Here is a 21322-nt window from a genome sequence, read left to right as displayed (position 1 = left end):
GCGCATAAATTCATCTTATAAATACACACACATATAGTCCCTCCGTACCAGTGCATAGGACACTTTAGAAGGTGCAGAGCGACCAAGATGGTAGCTGATTGGAGAGCAACAGAAAACAAGGCCGGTCATCCTTCCAATCAAATCGGATGCAGTATTTAAGTGGGTGTCTTTTTAACTAATTACCGAGTAGACGCACCCAATGCAAAGGTACTAAGAGGCAGCGAACGAGGCTTGGAGGGAAACGATGAGGGAAGTTATTGAAGCACCCTTAAGCGTTTTGAGAAAATCTGGTTTTTGTAAAGTGCCCTATGCACTGATACAAAGGGAGTACTATTCTTATGAACACCTAGAAAAGACTGATGGAACCCACTAAATGTGTATCATCAAAAATTCTAAAAAAAATTAAAAATTAATGCGAGCATCAGGACTTGAATCCTGATGGGTTAGGGTTGCCACTATCCCTCTAACCATTCAATTACAGAATTGATTCATTTTTTAATAAAACATGTTTTTATCTCGCTTTTATTATAACAAGAAAATCAGCAAATCCACACAACAAATTCACATTGTAGGCAAGAAAATAAGTCAACTGAGACAACGACACAAACATGCAAAAAGTAAAATATAGGTTCGCCACTCAAGCCCAAGAGCCTCACGAACAAAGCTTTAATGAAGTGTGCAACATGACAGTATAAAAAAATATGGGTCTCAGACTCGGAGACACCGCAAAGGGGGCATAGCCCGTCGCGAGACGCATCTCACTTGGCTACCTTCGCCTGTGAAAGAAGATGATCACACAAAAGCTGTCCATATGAAAATATTAATATTCATCGGAAGGGGCACTTTTCACAAAGGGATGGTCAACATAAGAGGCAACGCATGGTAGAGGACACGATAAGTGGAGTCAACAAATAAGAACCTGGGTGGGGCCAGATGCTAAGAAATAACTTATGAAGTGTCGGCCAACATCGGTAGGAGGGTCGTCCGTTCAAGATATAGTCTCCTCACGGCTAGAGGTTTGGCAGAATGAAATGTTCCAACTCCCATTATGGACTGTCGAGGCAATGAAAAGCATTAGGTTCGAGCAGATCACAAAAAAAGATTAGGGAACTCGGCGTGAGGCGGAAATCTACAAAGCCACGGGTCCAGTGAGAAAGAGGATCGTTTCTCCATTTCCTATGGAGATGATGAGCCCGGGGAGAAACTCGTGTTTGATCGACTAGAAAGACTTCCAGATCCAGGAATCCTCACTGTGGTCATTACTCATTAGTGAGGAGGTATGCTCTTCACGTATTTTGTTTTAATAAGTTGCAACCATAAGTCCACATCATTCCTAAGAATCCACCACACGTATCTCATCATAAGGTTTACATTCACGTAGTGGGATGCGAGAATACCTATAACCCCTCAGTCCTTAGGCAAGCAGATTTAAGCCCACTTAACCATATGGTATTTCTCAGGCACATTGGTCATGTACGAGATGAATCACAAGAGATCCTTGTCAAAGGTGCTATGCACGCCTTCTGGCAAAATATATAACACCAATATACGTGGGATGATAGAGTGACAAAAGTCGATAACATGTATTTACTCCCTTTGCAAGTGAATCTCCCATGCCATGGCTCCGACTTAGGCGCAAACGTCGCATAAGCAGGTCAAAGTCCTGGATCAGGATCTTATAATCAGACAACGACATTTCCATGTATGCTACGGGGAAGGAGGACAACATACACATAAGGTTGTCCGCAATCCGGTGTTCATCCGCGTACAAGTTTGGAACGTGTGAACAATTTTTGAAGTCCCATTTTTTAGATTTTGATCCTTCTTCTGGAATTTTTCAAGGAAAATGAAAACTAAGAAAGGGATAGAAAAAGGAAAGAAAGTAAAAAACCTGGATATAGAATAGTAAAGAAAGAAGCGGTTTTGGGAACCATGTAGAATGTTATAAAAAACCGATCAGAAAGCTTTCAATAGGTGTATAAGAGCATCTATGGTGGACTTCCACACTCCTCTGAAAGTTTTTTGAACCTTCTGGAAGCTTTTCGGTACAATACCGAAAAAATTTAAACTTCTTCCAGAACCCTAAAAACAACTTTTCATATAAATCTTTACCTATGGACCATTCCGGAACTCCTCGTCATGTCCAGGATCTCATCCGGGACTCCAAACAACATTCATTCACCAACATACATAACTCAATAACACTATATCGTCATCGAATGTTAAGCGTGCGGACCCTACGGCTTCGAGAATCATGTATACATGACCGAGACACCTCTCCAGTCAATAACCAATAGTGGGACCTGGATGCCCATATTAGTTCGTACGTATTCCACGAATATCTTCATCGCACTAGTAGAAAACAGGGCTTTGGTTCTGGCCAGATCAGAGCATTAGTCCCGGTCTTGTTATGAACCAGGACCAATGTGAGCATCAGTCCTGGTTCGAGCGGATAGTACGTCGGCCGTCCCTCGACAAGCATCAGTTCCGGTTCGACTGGGACCTTTAGTCTTGGTTCCAGACACCAACTGGGACTAAAGGGCCTCGCTCATGGCGCAACCCCTTTTAGTCCCGATTGGTGTATCAAACCGGGACTACATGTCTGTCTTCTATCCCGGTTTTAGACACCAACCAATGTTGGGGAACGTCGCATGGGAAACAAAAATTTTCCTACGCGCACGAAGACCTATCATGGTGATGTCCATCTACGAGAGGGGATTTCCGATCTACGTACCCTTGTAGATCGCACAGCAGAAGCGTTAATAAACGCGGTTGATGTAGTGGAACGTCCTCACGTCCCTCGATTCGCCCCGCGAACCGTCCCACGATCCGTCCCACGATCCGCTCCGATCTAGTGCCGAACGAACGACACCTCCGCGTTCAGCACACGTACAGCTCGACGATGATCTCGGCCTTCTTAATCCAGCAAGAGAGACGAAGAGGTAGATGAGTTCTCCGGCAGCGTGACGGCGCTCCGGAGGTTGGTGGTGATCTAATCTCAGCAGGGCTCCGCCCGAGCTCCGCAGAAACGTGATCTAGAGGAAAAAACCGTGGAGGTATGTGGTCGGGCTGCTCTGGCAAAGTTGTGTCAAATCAGCCCTAAAACCTCCGTATATATAGGTGGGAGGGGAGGGGCCTTGCCGGGTTAGGCCGAAGCAAGGGGGAGAGTCCTCCCCTTCCAATCCTAGTCCAACTAGGATTGGAAGGTGGAGTCCTTCTCCACTTTCCCACTTTCCCTTTTTTTCTCTTTGATTTTTCTTTCTCCTGCGCATAGGGCTTCTTGGGCTGTCCCACCAGCCCACTAAGGGCTGGTGTGGCACCCCTAAGGCCTATGGGCTTCCCCCGGGTGGGCTGGCCCCTCCCGATGAACATCCGGAACCCATTCGTCACTCCCGGTACATTCCCGGTAATGTCAAAAACTTTTCGGTAATCAAATGAGGTCATCCTATATATCAATCTTCGTCTCCGGACCATTCCGGAAACCCTCGTGACGTCCTTGATCTCATCCGGGACTCTGAACAACATTCGGTAACCAACCATATAACTCAAATACGCATAAAAGAACGTCGAACCTTAAGTGTGCAGACCCTGCGGGTTCGAGAACTATGTAGACATGACGTGACAGACTCCTCAGTCAATATCCAATAGCGGGACCTGGATGCCCATATTGGATCCTACATATTCTACGAAGATCTTATCGGTTGAACCTCAGTGCCAAGGATGCATATAATCTCGTATGTCATTCCCTTTGTCCTTCGGTATGTTACTTGCCCGAGATTCGATCGTCGGTATCCGCATACCTATTTCAATCTCGTTTACCGGCAAGTCTCCTTACTCGTTCCGTAATACAAGATCCCGTAACTTATACTAAGTCACATTACTTGCAAGGCTCGTGTGTGATGTTGTATTACCGAGTGGGCCCCGAGATACCTCTCCGTCACACGGGGTGACAAATCCCAGTCTCGATCCATACTAACTCAACGAACACCTTCGGAGATACCTGTAGAGCATCTTTATAGTCACCTAGTTACGTTGCGATGTTTGATACACACAAAGCATTCCTCCGGTGTCAGTGAGTTATATGATCTCATGGTCATAGGAATAAATACTTGACACGCACAAAACAGTAGCAACAAAATGACACGATCAACATGCTACGTTTATTAGTTTGGGTCTAGTCCATCACATGATTCTCCTATTGATGTGATCCCGTTATCAAGTAACAACACTTGCCGATGGTCAGAAACCTTGACCATCTTTGATCAACGAGCTAGTCAACTAGAGGCTTACTAGGGACAGTGTTTTGTCTATGTATCCACACAAGTATTGTGTTTCCAATCAATACAATTATAGCATGGACAATAAACGATTATCATGAACAAAGAAATATAATAATAACTAATTTATTATTGCCTCTAGGGCATATTTCCAACAACCAAGACTAATAAGATGCCTATATATACCCATGCGCCCCTTTCCTCTGTTTTTTTGGCCGTAGAAGGTGGGCGAGATCTATTTGCTGCTCTGTTGTGCCTCTCTATGCACATGAGGTGTGATGACCCACAAATATAGGGGGTTAATCGTAGTCCTTACAATAAGTAAGAGTGTCGAACCCAACGAGGAACGGAAGGAAATGACAAGCGGTTTTCAGTAAGGTAATTTCTGCAAGCACTGAAAAGGTGGTAACAAGTTGTTTGATAGCAAGATAATTGTAACAAGTGACAAGTAGCAATAGTAACAATAGGGCCTGCAAGGTATCCCAATCCTTTTGTGGCAAAGGATAGGCCAAAACAATTTCTTATAATAGCAAAGCGTTCTTGAGGGCACACGGGAATTTCATCTAGTCAATTTCGTCATGTTGGGTTAATTCGTGTTCGGTATTTGTATAATTTGATATGTGGGTGGACCGGTGCTTGGGTGTTGTTCTTACTTGAACAAACTCCCACTTATGATTAACCATCCCACAAGAATCTTCAACTACGAGAAAAGTATTAAGAATAAGTTCTAACCATAGCATTAAACATAGGGATCCAAATCAGCCCCTTACGAAGTAGTGCATAGACTGGGGTTTAAGTTTCTGTCACTCTTGCAACCCACCCTACAATTACTACTCCACAATGCATTCCCTTAGGCCCAAAATATGGTGTAATGTTATGTAGTCGATGTTCACACAACACCACTAAGGGAATCACAACATTCATATCATCAAAATATCGAACGAATATCAACTTCACATGTCTATTTGCAACATGATTTCTCTCGTGGTCTCAAGAACAAAAGTAACTACTCACAAGTAATATTCATGATCAGAGAGGTATTATATATCATAATGAATCTGAACATATGATCCTCCACCAAGTAAACCATAAAGCATCAACTACAAGATGTAATTAACACTACTAGACACACCCTAGGTACCAATCGAGGTTACAGTACAAGATAGAGTACAAGAGATGAACTAGGGTTTTGAGATGAGATGGTGTTGATGAAGATTGGCTTCCCCAAGATGAGAGGGTTGTTGGTGTTGACGATGGCATCTGTTTTCCCCTCTGGGAGTGAAGTTCCTCTGGCGAAATCGCTCCGTCGGAGGGCAAAAGTGCTCCTGCCCAGGTTCCGCCTCGATACGGTGGCGCTTCGTCCCTAAAGGCCTCTCCTTAATTTTTTTAGGTTGGAGGAGAATATATACCACAAGATGGGCATCATAGGTTGGCCAGGTGGCCCACTAGACACGAGGACACGCCAGGGGGGCCCTGGTGTGCCCTCGTGTCTAGTGGCCGCCTCGTGACCCCCCTCCGGCACTTCTTCATTCCAGTATTTTTTATATATTCTAAAATAAATCTCCATAAATTTTCAGCTCAATTGGAGGTGTGCAGAATAGGTATCTCTGACATAGCTTTTTGAGGTACAGAATTCCATCTGTCGATATTCTCCCACTTGATATAAACCTTGCATGTTATGAGAGAAAAGGCATTAGAATTACTCCTCCAAGTGGCTAAAAGCTTAAAAACACTATAAATAACAATAATAAAAGATGATGCAAAATGGACGTATCAACTCCCCCAAGCTTAGACCTCGCTTGTCCTCAAGCGAAAGCCGATAGCGAAAATCTTGACCACATGCTTTGAGAGAGAAATGTCGATAAATTCAAAATACGGACATGGCCTCATCATGCTCATTACTATAATAGCAAATAAAATTTTATAAAGTACTTCCTGGCATCATTTTCATCATATAACTTTTATCATAAAGGCTTCTTATAAGCAAGTAGCAATTCATCACAATCATTGAAGTATAAAGCATAAACACTATTGAAAACTAACAAACTATGTTCTGAGTCAACTTTGTAACACAATTCATCATAATTTCAGGAAGGGTCACATGTCGGAGCTTTTAAGCAAGTCTACATACTCAACCATCATTTAGTCTCCTACGATTGCTAGCACTCACCGCATACTTATGCACAAAAGGTTTCAACCGGACACACAGAAATATAGGGGCTCATGGTGTTGCCTCCCAATGTATTCACCTCAAGGGTGATGTCAACAATAATAATTCATACCATCCACATTCAGCTGGATATATATGTTTAGATCTTTCCCCACTGCATGATGCTTGCCAAGGAAAAGATAAAGGAGGTAGAGGAAAATACTTTGACTCTTGCACAAAAGTAAATACTTAAATGTAAATGATAGCCCCTTCGTAGAGGGAAGCAGAGGTTGTCATGCGCTTTTTGGTTGTATGCTAAATCTCTTAGTGCAAAGGAACGTTACATTATATTGCCCCTTGTGATGGCAAACTTTATTATGCAGTCCGTCACTTTTATTATCACCATCACATGTTTGTACAACACTTAATTTCCCTTAATCTAAATGATCAAACATGTTTAGAAGCATTTTTTATTGCTTTGTGCACCGATGACAACTTACTTGAAGGATCTTACCCAATCCATAGGTAGGTATGATGGACTCTTGAAACATAGGTTTGGGTTTAAGGTTTTGGATGCACAAGTTGATGGGGTTACAGTCCTAGGGTAGGGTCATAGGCCTGCCCTGTAAGTCCTACCCAAGGACTACCCTTCATAAGGGATAAGGCCCTTAGTCAGTTCTGACTGAATTAAGGACTTCCCATCATCCAGTGGGTAACGAATTCTCCTCCATCCAGTCGGAGATGAGCATTCGGAGTATATCAAACTAACGTGCTGGATTCCACTCTGTGCATCGTAACCCCCCTGGAGGGAAACGGTCATACGTTTCCCTGTGCCTTTATTAGCATTTAAGTCATACGTTTCCTGTAACGTAGTCATTTATTCGCCACTACTCCACCCCTGTGCACCGAACCGTTGTGAAGGGTAGCGCACTCTATATAAGCCACCCTTCCCCACTGGTGCAAGGGTTAGCAATTCACTGTAATCCATATTCCACTCGACAACAAGCTCCCAAGAGCACTGAGACGTAGGGCTTTTACCTCCACCGTAGAGGGGCCTGAACTCATACGACCTCGCCTTAGCTAAGGCTCTGCCCATCCTTTCGTACCCTACACATCTACTGTCAGGCTTATACCCACGACAGTTGGCGCCCACCGTGGGGCAGGCGTCTAAGCGACTTCCGGCGAGTTTGCGACTACATCTTTTCATCATGTCATCCCGTGGAGATTTGAGCATGGGTCACGAGATCCTCTTCGGTGCTCTCTCCTTCATCGTCGACGATTCGACATGGCTCCAGGATGCCCCTCTCGACGTCGAGGCGCTCCCCAGCCGCGGGGCTACGCACTTCCGTGCCAGCGCCCGCGGTATTCTTCTTCTCCAGCAATCGGCTCCAGTGTCGACCTGTGCCGTCATCGCGCGCCGCAACAAGCGGTCCCGCCATCCGCGGCTCGAGCGTTGGGTACAACACGCCTAGGCGCGCCAGAACGCGTCTTCACAAGTGGCGGTCCTAGAGTCGGTTGTGGTTGCCCTGCCGTCCCAGCGCTCGGACTCAGTTCCGACTGAGTTTCCTTCCGAGTACTTGGGTCGCGGTCCTGCCGCAGAAGTGCACATGGCCAACTCCCATGAAAGTCCCCGCCAATCTGGTCGGAACGAGCACGAGGTCGGCGAAACATACGACGCTCGTCGCCAGCACCGCCGTTCTGCCAGTCGGCACACTCGGCGGAGCAATGTGGAGGTGTTCCGCACACCCATCCTCAACCTGGCTGCCGCCGCCAAGATAGCCGATTCCCTTCAGCCGACTGATTCAGAGGCTGGCAGGGGGATCGAGAAAATCCGCGCCCTGCTGCACACGGCGCAACAGCAAAATTCGGCGGTCTCCCAATCGCACAACAGGATCCACAATAGTTCTGTTCATGCGAACACGCATCGGTCTGTTCACAGCCGTGGTTCTCATCAGCGACACAGGGGAGGCAGCCGTTCGATAAATCCCGAAGATCGTCACCGTTCATGCACCCCTCCGCAGTGTGGGCCTTACGGGCCCCGACATCATGATGATCGGCGTTCAGTCGGTGACACTTATGATCCAAGGCCCGACGCAAGAGGGCATATCGCTCAGAGGAGGGTCGACAGGGGCCGGGCCCACCGCGATGGTCGCGATATAGATCATCCGAGTGGAAGCAGGGCCATCGTCTCTGGTCCCAAGTGTTTCAGCCGAGCCATCCGTTCGGCTGACATCCCTCCCAACTTCCGATTGGCGACGGGGATCAGCAAGTTTACACGAGAATCCAAGCTGGAAACGTGGCTGGACGACTACCGAGTGGTAGTCTAGATTGGAGGAGGGGACGACCACGTCGCCATGAAGCATCTCCCTCTGATGCTCGACGGCTCGGCACAAGCGTGGCTGAACCTGTTGGCTCCCTCAAGCATCTACAGCTGGGCAGATCTGGCCCGTGTCTTCATCAGGACCTTCGAAGGGACGTGCAAGCACCCTGCTGGCCTCGCGGAGCTCCAACACTGTGTCCAGAAGCAGAATGAACCCCTGCACGATTTCATTCAGCGTTGGACGACCCTCTACCACACGGTGGAGAACGTCACAAAGCACCAAGCAGTCTGCGCCTTCAAGGCAGGCATGCGGTACAGAGATTTGTACCTGAAGTTTGGTCGAACAGGCGACATCTCCATGAGAAAGATGATGGAGATAGCAGCACGCTATGCAAATGGCGAAGAAGAGGACCGCATTCGTAGCGGCAAGCACAAAGCAGTCGCCGATGGAGATGGGAATAACACTCGAAAGCAGAAGCAGAAAGCTCCGTCCACTCCGCAGGCAGAAGTCGCAGCTGTTACCAATGCCAAGTTCAAAGGCAAGGGGAAGGCTCAATTCACCCCCAAGAAGAAACAGTTCAATAACCCCATCGTGGACCAGCCATGTCCGATTCACACGAAGATGGATGAAGAGGGCAACGCCATATATCCGAAGCATACCACTCGGAAATGTCGCCTCCTGATCCAGGGGTTCGGCGAAGGACAGTCGAGTGAAAAGGGCAATGAACAGGATGAGGAGGACAAGGAGGATCCGTTCCCCCATGTCCATGCAACACTGATGATTTTTGCTGACGTTGAGAGAAAGAGTCGATTGAAGCTGGTGAACAGGGAGGTGAACATGGCCACGCCGACCAACCCCACGTTCCTCAAATGGTCTCAGACTGCGATCACCTTTGACCAGTCAGACCATCCAGCACATGTACCCACCCCAGGGAGACAGGCTCTGGTCGTCGACCCGGTGGTGGAAGGAGTCCGACTGCGCAAAGTCCTCATGGACGGTGGCAGTGGCTTGAACATCATGTACGCCGACACTCTCAAGGGGGTGGGCACTCCGATGTCCAAACTCAGCGAGAGCAGCATGCAGTTCCATGGAGTCGTCCCTGGACGAAAGGCCAAGTCACTCGGCCAGATCGCGTTGGACGTCGTCTTCGGCTCCGACAAGAACTTCCGCAAGAAAAGCTGACGTTCGAGGTGGTGGACTTCCAGAGCGCGTACCACGCAATTCTGGGCCGCCCGGCGTATGCACGTTTCATGGCCCGTCCATGTTACGTGTACCTGAAGCTGAAGATGCCAGGCCCAAAAGGCGTGAACACTATCACGGGCAATCGACAGCGGGCCGAGGAGTGTCTGCAGCAGGGATCAAGGATCGCCGATCAGCAGATGGCTGTCCTCGAGCTTGACGAGTACAAGAAAACAGTCGACCCCGCTGACTTGATGTGTTCGAAGAAGCCAGCTTCGGAGTCCGCATTCCAGTCGGCGGGAGAGACGAAAAAGGTCAGCATCCACCCGACGGACGACACCGCTGCCCCGACGAACATCTCCACCACCCTCGATCCTAAATAGGAAGCAGGGCTCATCCAATTCCTCCGTGAGAACTGGGACATCTTCGCATGGAAGCCCTCTGACATGCCAGGTGTACCCAGGGAGTTGGCTGAGCACCGACTGCATGTAGATCCCGCCGCTCGGCCTGTCTGAGAACGCCTGCGTCGGTCCGCCATGCACAAGAGGAAGGCAATCGGAGAAGAGGTGGCCAAGCTTTTGGCAGCCAACTTCATTCGCGAAGTACACCACTCCGAGTGGCTCGCCAATGTTGTCATGGTACCCAAGAAGGACAAGTCGCCCCGAATGTGCATCGACTTCAAGCATCTCAATAAGGTCTGCCCGAAAGACCATTTTCCGCTCCCCCGCATCGATCAAATTGTCGATTCAACTGTGGGTTGCGAGCGTTTGTCATTTCTTGATGCCTACTCGGGCTATCATCAGATCCGTCTGTATGGCCCCGATGAATTAAAAACAGCCTTCATCACCCCATTCGGGTGCTTCTGCTACATCACTATGCCATTTGGTTTGAAGAATGCAGGAGCAACCTTTATGCGCATGATCCAAAAATGCCTCCTCGACCAGATCGGTCGGAATGTGGAGGCGTATATGGATGATATCATAGTCAAGTCACGCAAAGGTTCCGACTTGCTGACTGACTTGGCAGAAACATTCGCCAACCTTCGTAGGTACGATATCAAGCTCAACCCAGCCAAGTGTTCATTCGGTGTTCCCAGCGGAAAGTTACTCGGTTTCTTCGTTTCCGAACGAGGGATCGATGTCAACCCCGAAAAGATCGGGACCATCGTCCGAATGGAGCGGCCGGTCAGAATACACGATGTTCAAAGGCTCACGGGTTGCGTAGCGGCTTTGAGCAGGTTTATCAGTCGACTCGGCGAGAAGGCGCTTCCTCTGTACCGACTCATGAAGAAATCAGATACTTTCGAGTGGACAGACGAAGCCCAAGTCGCATTCGACGACCTCAAAGTCCTACTTTCCACCCACCCGGTTCTTACTGCTCCGCTCAGTAAAGAGCCCCTTCTTTTGTACATCGCGGCTACAAATCAAGTCGTCAGCACTGTTCTCACAGTCGAACGAGAAGAAGAAGGCAAAGCATACAAAGTTCAGCGGCCAGTGTATTATGTCTCCGAAGTCCTGACTCCTTCCAAGCAGAGTTACCCCACTATCAAAAACTTATCTACGGGATTTACATGACTGCGAAGAAGTTAGCTCATTATTTCCAAGACCACTCGGTGTTTGTCGTTTCTGATGCTCCGTTGTCGGAAATCCTCCACAATCGGGACGCATCGGGCCGAGTGGCCAAATGGGCAATGGAGATGTTGTACTGCGACATCAAGTTCGAGGTCAAGAAAGCTATAAAGTCTCAAGCTCTGGCTGACTTCATAGCAGAATGGGTAGAACAACAGCAACCGACCCACATCTACTCGGCTCATTGGACAATGTTCTTCGATGGGTCCAAGATGTTGAATGGCTCCGGCGCTGGCGTTGTGATCATATCGCCAAAGGGCGACAAGCTCAAGTATGTGCTGGAGATACACTTTGATTCCTCCAACAACGAGGCATAGTATGAAGCTCTCCTTTATGGACTACGCATGGCCATCTCACTCGGCGTCCGTCGCCTGATGGTCTATGGTGATTCGGATTTGGTGGTCAATCAACTGATGAAGGAGTGGGACGTCAGGAACCCCACCATGACCACGTACTGCAATGCAGTGAGGAAGCTCGAGAAAAAGTTTGAAGGTCTGGAACTCCACCATGTTCCGCGACTGAAAAACCAAGTAGCTGATGAGTTGGCAAAACTCGGATCCACTCGGAGACCAGTCCCGAGTGACGTCTGCCTCGAGCACCTCCATCTTCCCTCAGTTAAAGTAGATCCTTTCACAGAGGAACCAGTACAACCAAAGAGCTCTACAGATACGACTGAAGTCGAGGTCCCTGCTGTGGTTGATTTGATCATGGAAGTTCTTGCTATCATCCCCGAGTGGACTGTGCCATTCATTGCATACATACTAAGACAAGAATTACCAGAAGACGAAGTCCAAGCCAGACAGATCGTCCGAAGGTCAAAGTCGTTCACTGTCATCGACGACCAGTTGTACAAGGAAAGCGTTTCAGGCGTCCTTCAACGATGCATCTCCCCTGAGGAGGGACAGTTAATCCTGGAAGAAATTCACTCGGGAACCTGCGGTCATCACGCCTCTTCAAGAGCAATCATCGCGAAAGCATTCAGAGCTGGCTTCTTCTGGCTGCAGGCGAATGAAATGGCGAAAGATATGGTCGATCGATGTGAAGGCTGTCGGTTCTACTCTAACAAATCCCACAAACGCACATCTGCGTTGAAGACAATCCCTCTTGTTTGGCCGTTTGCCGTATGGGGATTAGATATAGTCGGTCCATTCAGGACAGGCCAAGGGGGATTCACACATCTGTTGGTGGCAGTCGACAAGTTCACAAAGTGGATCAAAGCCAAGCCCATCAAGAAGCTCGACGCCCTAACGGCCATCAAGTTTGTCAAGGACATCATCTCCAGATCCGGGTTACCTCACAGCATAATCACTAACAACGGAACAAACTTTGACTCGGACAGATTCAAAGGTTTCTATACAGGCCAAGGTATCCGAGTGGATTTTGCATCTGTGGCGCATCCCCAAACAAACGGGCAAGCAGAGCGGGCGAATGGACTTATTCTGCAAGGTTTGAAGCCTCGACTCCTGTGAGAGGTGGGACATGCTACAGGCGCATGGGTCACCGAGCTACCTTCGGTGCTTTGGGGTCTCCGCACAACCCCAAATAGATCTACAGGGCGATCCCCGTTCTTCCTCGTTTATGGAGCAGAGGCAGTCCTTCCGAGTGACTTGCTTCACAACGCTCCACGAGTTGAACTCTTCTCCGAAGCTGAAGCAGAACAAGCAAGGCAAGATGGAGTGGATCTTCTAGAAGAGGAGCGCGAGATGGCACTGACTCGCTCAACCATTTATCAACAAGATCTACGGAGCTTTCACGCGCGACACGTCAGGAGTCGTACATTCCAAGCAGGCGACCTGGTGCTCCGAGTGGATCAACAGAGACCTCATAAGTTGGCTCCCGCCTCGGAAGGACCCTTCATCATCTCCAAGGTGCTGAACAACGGAGCATACCGACTCTACAACATCGACAGGGAAACGGATGAGCCGCGAGCATGGAACGGAGATATCCTGAAGCGCTTCTACACGTGACCGTCGACTCAAGCAATGTAAAGAACAAGTATCTGTGAAATAATACAAAGCAGATTGAGTTTTTACAGATTCAAAATTCTTCCGCAGTCGCAGACTCCGGTCTCAAAAAAAAAACTTAGCTGCGATCACGAATCGCCTGAGTATTAACTTTCTCCGAGTGTGCACTAAACGTCGCACTCGGGGACTTAGCTGCGATCCAGAATCGCCTAAGTATTAACTTTCTCCGAGTGTGCACTAAACGTCGCACTCGGGGACTTAGCTGCGATCAAGAATCGCCTAAGTACAAACTTTCTCCGAGTGTGCACTAAACGTCGCACTCGGGGACTTAGCTGCGATCAAGAATCGCCTAAGTACAAACTTTCTCCGAGTGTGCACTAAACGTCGCACTCGGGGACTTAGCTGCGATCAAGAATCGCCTAAGTACAAACTTTCTCCGAGTGTGCACTAAACGTCGCACTCGGGGACTTAGCTGCGATCAAGAATCGCCTAAGTACAAACTTTCTCCGAGTGTGCACTAAACGTCGCACTCGGGGACTTAGCTGCGATCAAGAATCGCCTAAGTACAAACTTGCTCCGAGTGTGCACTCAACGTCGCACTCGGGGACTTAGCTGCGATCAAGAATCGCCTAAGTACAAACTTTCTCCGAGTGTACACTAAACGTCGCACTCGGGGACTTAGCTGCGATCAAGAATCACCTAAGTACAAACTTTCTCCGAGTGTACACTAAACGTCGCACTCGGGGACTTAGCTCCGATCAAGAATCGCCTAAGTACAAACTTTCTCCGAGTGTACACTAAACATCGCACTCGGGGACTTAGCTGCGATCCAGAATCGCCTAAGTATTAACTTTCTCCGAGTGTGCACTAAACGTCGCACTCGGAGACTTAGCTGCGATCAAGAATCGCCTAAGTACAAACTTTCTCCGAGTGTGCACTAAACGTCGCACTCGGGGACTTAGCTGTGATCCAGAATCGCCTAAGTATTAACTTTCTCCGAGTGTGCACTTAACGTCGCACTCGGGGACTTAGCTGCGATCACGAATCGCCTAACTACACACTTTCACCGAGTGTGCACTTAACGTCACACTCGGAGACTTGTCTGCGATCAAGAATCGCTTAAATAGAAAGCTTCCTTCGAGTGTATCTCACAGATCCACTCGGAGGCTTAGCAGACCCTCATTGAGGCTCATGTAAATGTCAAGACCACTGACAATTACATGAGTAGCAGAACCTCATTGAGGCTCATGTAGATGTCAAGACCACTGACAATTACATGAGTAGAAGAACCTCATTGAGGCTCTTGTAGATGTCAAGACCACTGACAATTACATGAGTAACAACTCGCTCCGAGTACGACCTGACAGTCGCACTCGTAGACTTAGCCGCGATCCTGAATCGCCTAAGTACTCTATTGCCTTCGAGTGTATCCTACAGATCCACTCGGAGACTCAGCAGACCCTCAGTGAGGCTCATGTAGATGTCAAGATAACTGACAATTACATGCTCCGCATGTTTGCCATTGGCTTCACCAAGAAACGCCAAACAAACACCACGAGCCAAAATCGTATCAACAACTGTTTGGCAAAAGAGGAGAAAAAGATTCGATTCAAATTCAAAGTTCACCTAAGGATAGTTGGCTCGGTGTAGATCAAGCTTATCCACACCGAACCACGAATGTGATGGCCAACAGCAGTGGCCAAAGTTTCTTACAACCAACACTCGGCATACCGAGGTAAAAGTTTTCTTAAACGTCGTCAGGACTGGCACTGGGACTGGCAGGCTCCACGAATGTGTCGAGGTCGATCCCGTCGGCGATGCGAGTGGCGCTCTCAAGGAAGGTCTCCATGAAGTCTTCGAATTGAAGCTTTTTCATGTTGGCGACCTGCAACACCTTCAGCTTCTCTTCCCGAGCCTCCTTGCAGTGCACTCGGACCAGCGACAGAGCGACGTCCGCACCACAGCGAGCCGCACACTTCTTCCACGCCTGCACTCGGTTCGGGACCTCCTCCAGCCGAGTCATCAAGCCTTCCATCTCGTGCCGAGACTCGTCTTCCGGCCAAAGCTCCTTGTCGATTCGGCCGACGACCTCTCTCAGTCGACCGATGAAAGGCCCCACCTTGCCCAGGCGAATGTGCGCTCGGAGCATATCTCGATTGGCATCCTCGCCGAGTGGAACGTTCGCAAGAATCGACCGCTCAACGTCAGCTGCTTCAACCTCAGCGTCCATGCAAAAATCTGCAGAGACAGGACGAGCAAACAGTCAGCGCAGAATGAAATGCACAATCCACAAGCACTCGGAAAAACAGAACTTACCACCGAGAAGCGCTATCATCTTCCGGGCCCAGTCACTGACATAATTTTCCTGTGCTATGCACCGCCTGTTCAACACTTTCATCTGTCCCATCAGCTCGGTCCTTTGTTTCCCCATTTTATCCACTTCAGCAGTCAACACCTTGTTTGCCTCACGGGCCTCCTCCAAGGACTTTTCTCGTTCAGCCAGGACATCCTTCATACCAGCCAAGGCAACCATTGCTGCATCCAGTTCCCCAGCAAACTGCACCTTTTCAGCCCTCAGAGTCTCGTACGCTGCTCCCATCTCGCAAGTTTTCTGCAAGTCAGCGCCAAGAGACGATCAGCCAAATTCAACAAGGACAACAATAAACGTTCTAAGTTCTTCAGACCCCTGCCAACGCAAGCAGTCGACAGCGGTCTCGGGGACTACACCCAGTGGGTTCACTAAGAGTGACCCCACTGGATGAAGCTCAAACAGGTCCGCCCTATTGAGATACATGACAACAAACAAGCCTATGAGGTTACTACTACCCGACCTGAGTAAAATTACTCTCGGGGACTCATCCAGTAGGTGCACTCGGAGTGCCCCCACTGCTAACATTCGAACAGATTAGTTTTTGATCTGATCAAGTTAAAGAAAATGTGTATAAAGACAACTGCCGGTGCAAGCACTCGACAGAAGTCTCGGGGACTACACCCACTGGGTTCACTAAGAGTGAACCCATTGCAAAACAATCATACAATATCCGAGTGCATTGATCAAACACCCAGTGGGTTACAGGAGGAAAGTAAATACTTACTAGCCCACTTACTCGGATATCGTCCCGCAGTTCCAAGCTTCGCTTGTACACGGACGCGATGGAGTCGTACGCTTTCTTGGCCTCTCCCGCCATCAGCTCCGCCTGCACCATGGCCCCCTTGGCAGCTCCCACCTGATCTTCCGGGAGGCGCTGGACGTTGTACTCGACAGTCAACGGGCCTGGCATCGTAGGAGGCTCCTTGGGCATCCCAAGGCCTGCTCCAGTCGGTTCAGCAGCAATCAGCGCCGTTTCAGTCGACGGCATCGCCTCAGTCGGCGGCGCGTCCATGGCGAGAGTAGTAACCGACGGAACAGCCTCAAGGACAGGCACCGCAGCCTGCTCGGACCTCCTCTGGTCGCCCTCCTCCACATAAATCACCCCTGAGGGAAACCCGACCGAACGGCGTGAGACCACAGGAAAAAGACAAGACCAAAGACAGAAGTCGTGATGCAATAATGTAAACTCTCGGAATCGCCACGACGCACCTGGCTGGGATGTGACAACGTTGTCCATGTCCATGGGATCGTCCCCCTGGCGTGCCGGAGAGGTGGCAGAGGTGGCAACTCTGTCGAGTGAAATTCATTCGACCAATAAGCAGGAGTTCAATCGAATACCGGAAGAAGATAGAAGAACAATGCACTTACGTTGAGGTGATGGGAATTGTGACCCTCATCCGCGGCAAAGCCTTCCGAGGCTTAGATCCACTCGGTTTGGCTACCTTAGAGGGCTGACCCGCAGGCTCAGCAGCAGCGTCCCTGGTCCTCTTGGTGCTCCGAGCACTTGGAACCACGGGAACGGCTGGCGAGGCACTCGGAACCACATGAGCGGCTGGCGGGGCACTCGAGGATGCTGGAGGGGCCGAAGGAGCCGGGGGTTCATGACGGCATTTGGTTCGAAGCTCTGGCGGTGGGGGTGGCGAGTTCTGCTCTTCATCTTCCTCCTCTTATTCTTTAGACTCATCCTCCGTCTCCCCACTGTCAGAGACGTACTCGACGCTCTCCACGCTGCCCTCCTGGCTGCCTTCCTCCTCCTCGGCCGGATTCTCGTTTGAGACAGGAGAGAACCAGTTGGTCCACGTCTGCACAAGATACAGTCGACAACATCAGACGTCAGTTGGTAAAACAAGAAAAAGCGATAAATCTAAGACAATTGGATGCACTCGACAAGTTTTACTCACCTCATTCGGAGGAGGGTTGTCCGCGCGGAAGGCCTTCACTCGCCGGGCCCCTCTAGGGTTTTTGCAGGCACCCGTGATGTTGAGGACCCACGACGCCACCGTCTCCCCGGTCACGCACTCGACATTAGTCCGAGTGGAGTCTTCAGGCCCCGTATAGTGCCACATGGCGTGGTGTCGAGCTTGTAGGGGATGGATACGCCGACCCAGGAAAACCTCCAGCAAATCTATGCCGGTGACTCCCCTTCGGACGACATCTACAAGCGCATCGACCAAAGGCTGGATATGGATCTTCTCCGCCTTCGTGAGCGTGAGCTGCTTAGGCGGAGCCGGTCGGTCTAAGCTAAAGGGAGGCAGTCCTGTCGTGGCATTCTGGCAAGCAACGTCCTGGCAGTAGAACCATGTCGACTGCCAGTTCCTAACATATTCACTCAACTGAAGAGCGGGATAGCTACTTTTACTCTTCTTTTGGAAGCCTAAGCCTCCGCAGAGCTGGAGGAGGTGAGTTTTATCATCCGACTGGTTAAGTCGTTTGATAGTTTGGGATCTAGCAGAGAAGATGTGTTTGAAAAGCCCCCAATGGGGAGGACAGCCGATGAAACACTCGCACAACACGACGAAGGCAGAGAGATGAGCTATGGCGTTTGGGGGAAAATGGTGGAGCTGCGCCCCGAAGTGGTTCATAATACCTTTGAAGAAGGGATGAGGAGGCAGAGAGAAACCTCGGTGCACGTGGCTGAGCAGCAAGACACGCTCCCCCTCCCGGGGCGCCAGCTCAGTCTCGCCCTCCTCCGGCAACCTCAACGACTTGTGCGCAATCATTCCGTGCTCCACCAACTCCAGAAAGTTCTCCTCCGTCACCGTGGAGGGGAGGAAATCCCCCTGGATCCACCCCGCCGGTAGCGCTCGCTGCCGCCGCTGAGCAGGAGCCGCCGCTTTCCCCTTCATCTTCCGCGCCTCTAACTTGCTAGTCTGCCCCTTTGTCATGGCGGAGACTGCAGACCCGCAAGGGAGAAGGAGAAGGAAGGAGCTTGGGATGCGCAAGAGATGGCGAGAGAAGCAGGGCAAATGCAAGTTATCCGGCGAGCGTAACAAAAAACCCTCGCCGCAGAAGTTTAAACGAGGTTCCGACTGGGTCACTAGCAAGTGGCCCCGAAATCTTATCCCCCGACCGGTTGCTGCGATATTAGTGGAGAAGATGAAGGCGCGGGAATCGAGGCGTCAGGTACTACTCGAGTGCGATGTCGTCATCCCCGCTGAGCGCGCGGCAACTAAAATTTGAGGATCCCGGAAAATCCGCCGTTGCCAGTTGACTGGTCACGTCAAAAGATACCTCGGAAGCACTCGGTCCACGACAGTTCGTTTCACAAATACATCCACTCGGATCGTTGGTCAAGGAAGATAAAATGGATCGAGGCAAGCAACGCCAAAGTCGCATCCGTATCCGTCGGATCCGTACTCCAAGCATCGCTTCGCCGTTCCAACCCCAATCCATTCGGGGACTAATGATGGGGTTACAGTCCTAGGGTAGGGTGATAGGCCTGCCCTATAAGTCCTACCCAAGGACTACCCTTCATAAGGGATAAGGCCCTTAGTCAGTTCCGACTGAATTAAGGACTTCCCATCATCCAGTCGGTAACGAATCCTCCTCCATCGAGTCAGAGATGAGCATTTGGAGTATATCAAACTAACCGACTGGATTCCACTCTGTGCATCGTAAGCCCCCTGGAGGGAAACGGTCATACGTTTCCCTGTGCCTTTATTAGCATTTAAGACATACGTTACCTGTAACGTAGTCATTTATTCGCCACTACTCCACCCCTGTGCACCGAACCGTTGTGAAGGGTAGCGCACTCTATATAAGCCACCCTTCCCCACTGGTGCAAGGGTTAGCAATTCACTGTAATCCATATTCCACTCGACAACAAGCTCCCAAGAGCACTGAGACGTAGGGCTTTTACCTCCACCATAGAGGGGCCTGAACTCATACGACCTCGCCGTAGCTAAGGCTCTGCCCATCCTTTCGTACCCTACACATCTACTGTCAGGCTTATACCCACGAAACAAGTAGTATCTCTACTTAGTGCGAAGTTTTTGGCTAGAAAAGGGATTGGGCAAGAACCACGTGTTAGAGGATCTATAATAATATAACTTCTGTGTGAATATGAACAAGCATAAATCATTATGTAGTCTTCCTTGTCCAATGTCAACAATTTTGGCATATTATAATTAACGGGGGCTCAGAATCACAAAAGATGTCAAGGATAGTGCATTTGCATGTAAATCTTCTCTTCTCTTATTAATTCTTTCAAGTATTGCATCACCGGCCAATGCTATGTTTGTCAACCTTCAACAAATTTTACCACTTATACGTTTCCTTATGTGAGATCACTACTTACTATAAGATTGGCATATGATCTTTTTCATTAGTTTACTTTATTTTGATTGTAGCGAGAAGGTAAAGAACAAAAACTCAAACTAAACTTTATTATATAACTCTCACTTGATTACATAGATAGATAGATAGACATATAGATCACAAAACTAGCACTCAAAAGAAAAAGATTGAACTAAACCTTTCTTTGACTAGATTTCAAAATAGCTAAAGATAAAACTAGGAAGGATAAAGAAAAAGAAGGGTATGGTGATACGTTACACGGGCACCTCCCGCAAGCTTGCCACAAGCCAAGGGGGGTGCCCATACCCGTGAACTCAAGTATCCTTCTTTGGGTATGAAGATGGCGGTGGTGGTGTAGATGTTGAGGTAGCGTCAAACTTGTCCTCCGGCTTCCATGGCAGTGGCTCACCATTATAAGAAGAGACACGAGTCTCCAAAGTCTTGCAACTAGCATCCAAAGTCATATCTTTAAACCTTTCTTCATACTCAAAGATTTAGTTTTGGAGATCAAAGACTTGGCCTTGCAGAAAACTGATTTGATCGTTGAGGGTGAAGACGATATCCTCCAAGGGCCTGCCATCCACCTTTAGATCATGGGTGAATTCCATGATCATGGTGTGGTTGGCATTGAGTCCACGCTCCACCATGCCTTGGCACCTGAAGACCTCCCGCTCCATTGCCTCAAGCCTAGATTCCACGATTCCCATATTATTTGGCACTTGAACATCCGGATGTGAAGCACCCCATTACAAATCTCAATAGTCTGAGGGTTCTTCATCACCTCTGACAAATAGGGGATGATGACCTTCTTGGAGAACTTGTCCTTGCAAGAGATTGATGAGGCCATGGTAATCTAGATCTGTCAGAAAAATAGCACGAAACAAGAACAGAGGATTTCTCCATGGTACTGGGGTCAAATCATCGGGAGATACAGACAGAGAATTTTTATACAAGGGAATATGTGATCCACAAGAAAACGGAGTCGGAGGGTACGTGAGGGGCCCACTAGGCATCAGGTCGTGCCAGGGGGAAAGTGCGCCTTGGTGTCTAGTGGACACCTAGGTTGCCTTCCTATGTGTTTCTCAGTTTCCTAAATCTTCTAAAATTCCAAAACTGCCAAAAAATATTTTTGCGGAT

Source organism: Hordeum vulgare, chromosome 2H (genome assembly GCF_904849725.1).
Source record: "Hordeum vulgare subsp. vulgare chromosome 2H, MorexV3_pseudomolecules_assembly, whole genome shotgun sequence".
NCBI classification, from domain to species: domain Eukaryota; kingdom Viridiplantae; phylum Streptophyta; class Magnoliopsida; order Poales; family Poaceae; genus Hordeum; species Hordeum vulgare.
This window is presented reverse-complemented; position numbering follows the sequence as displayed.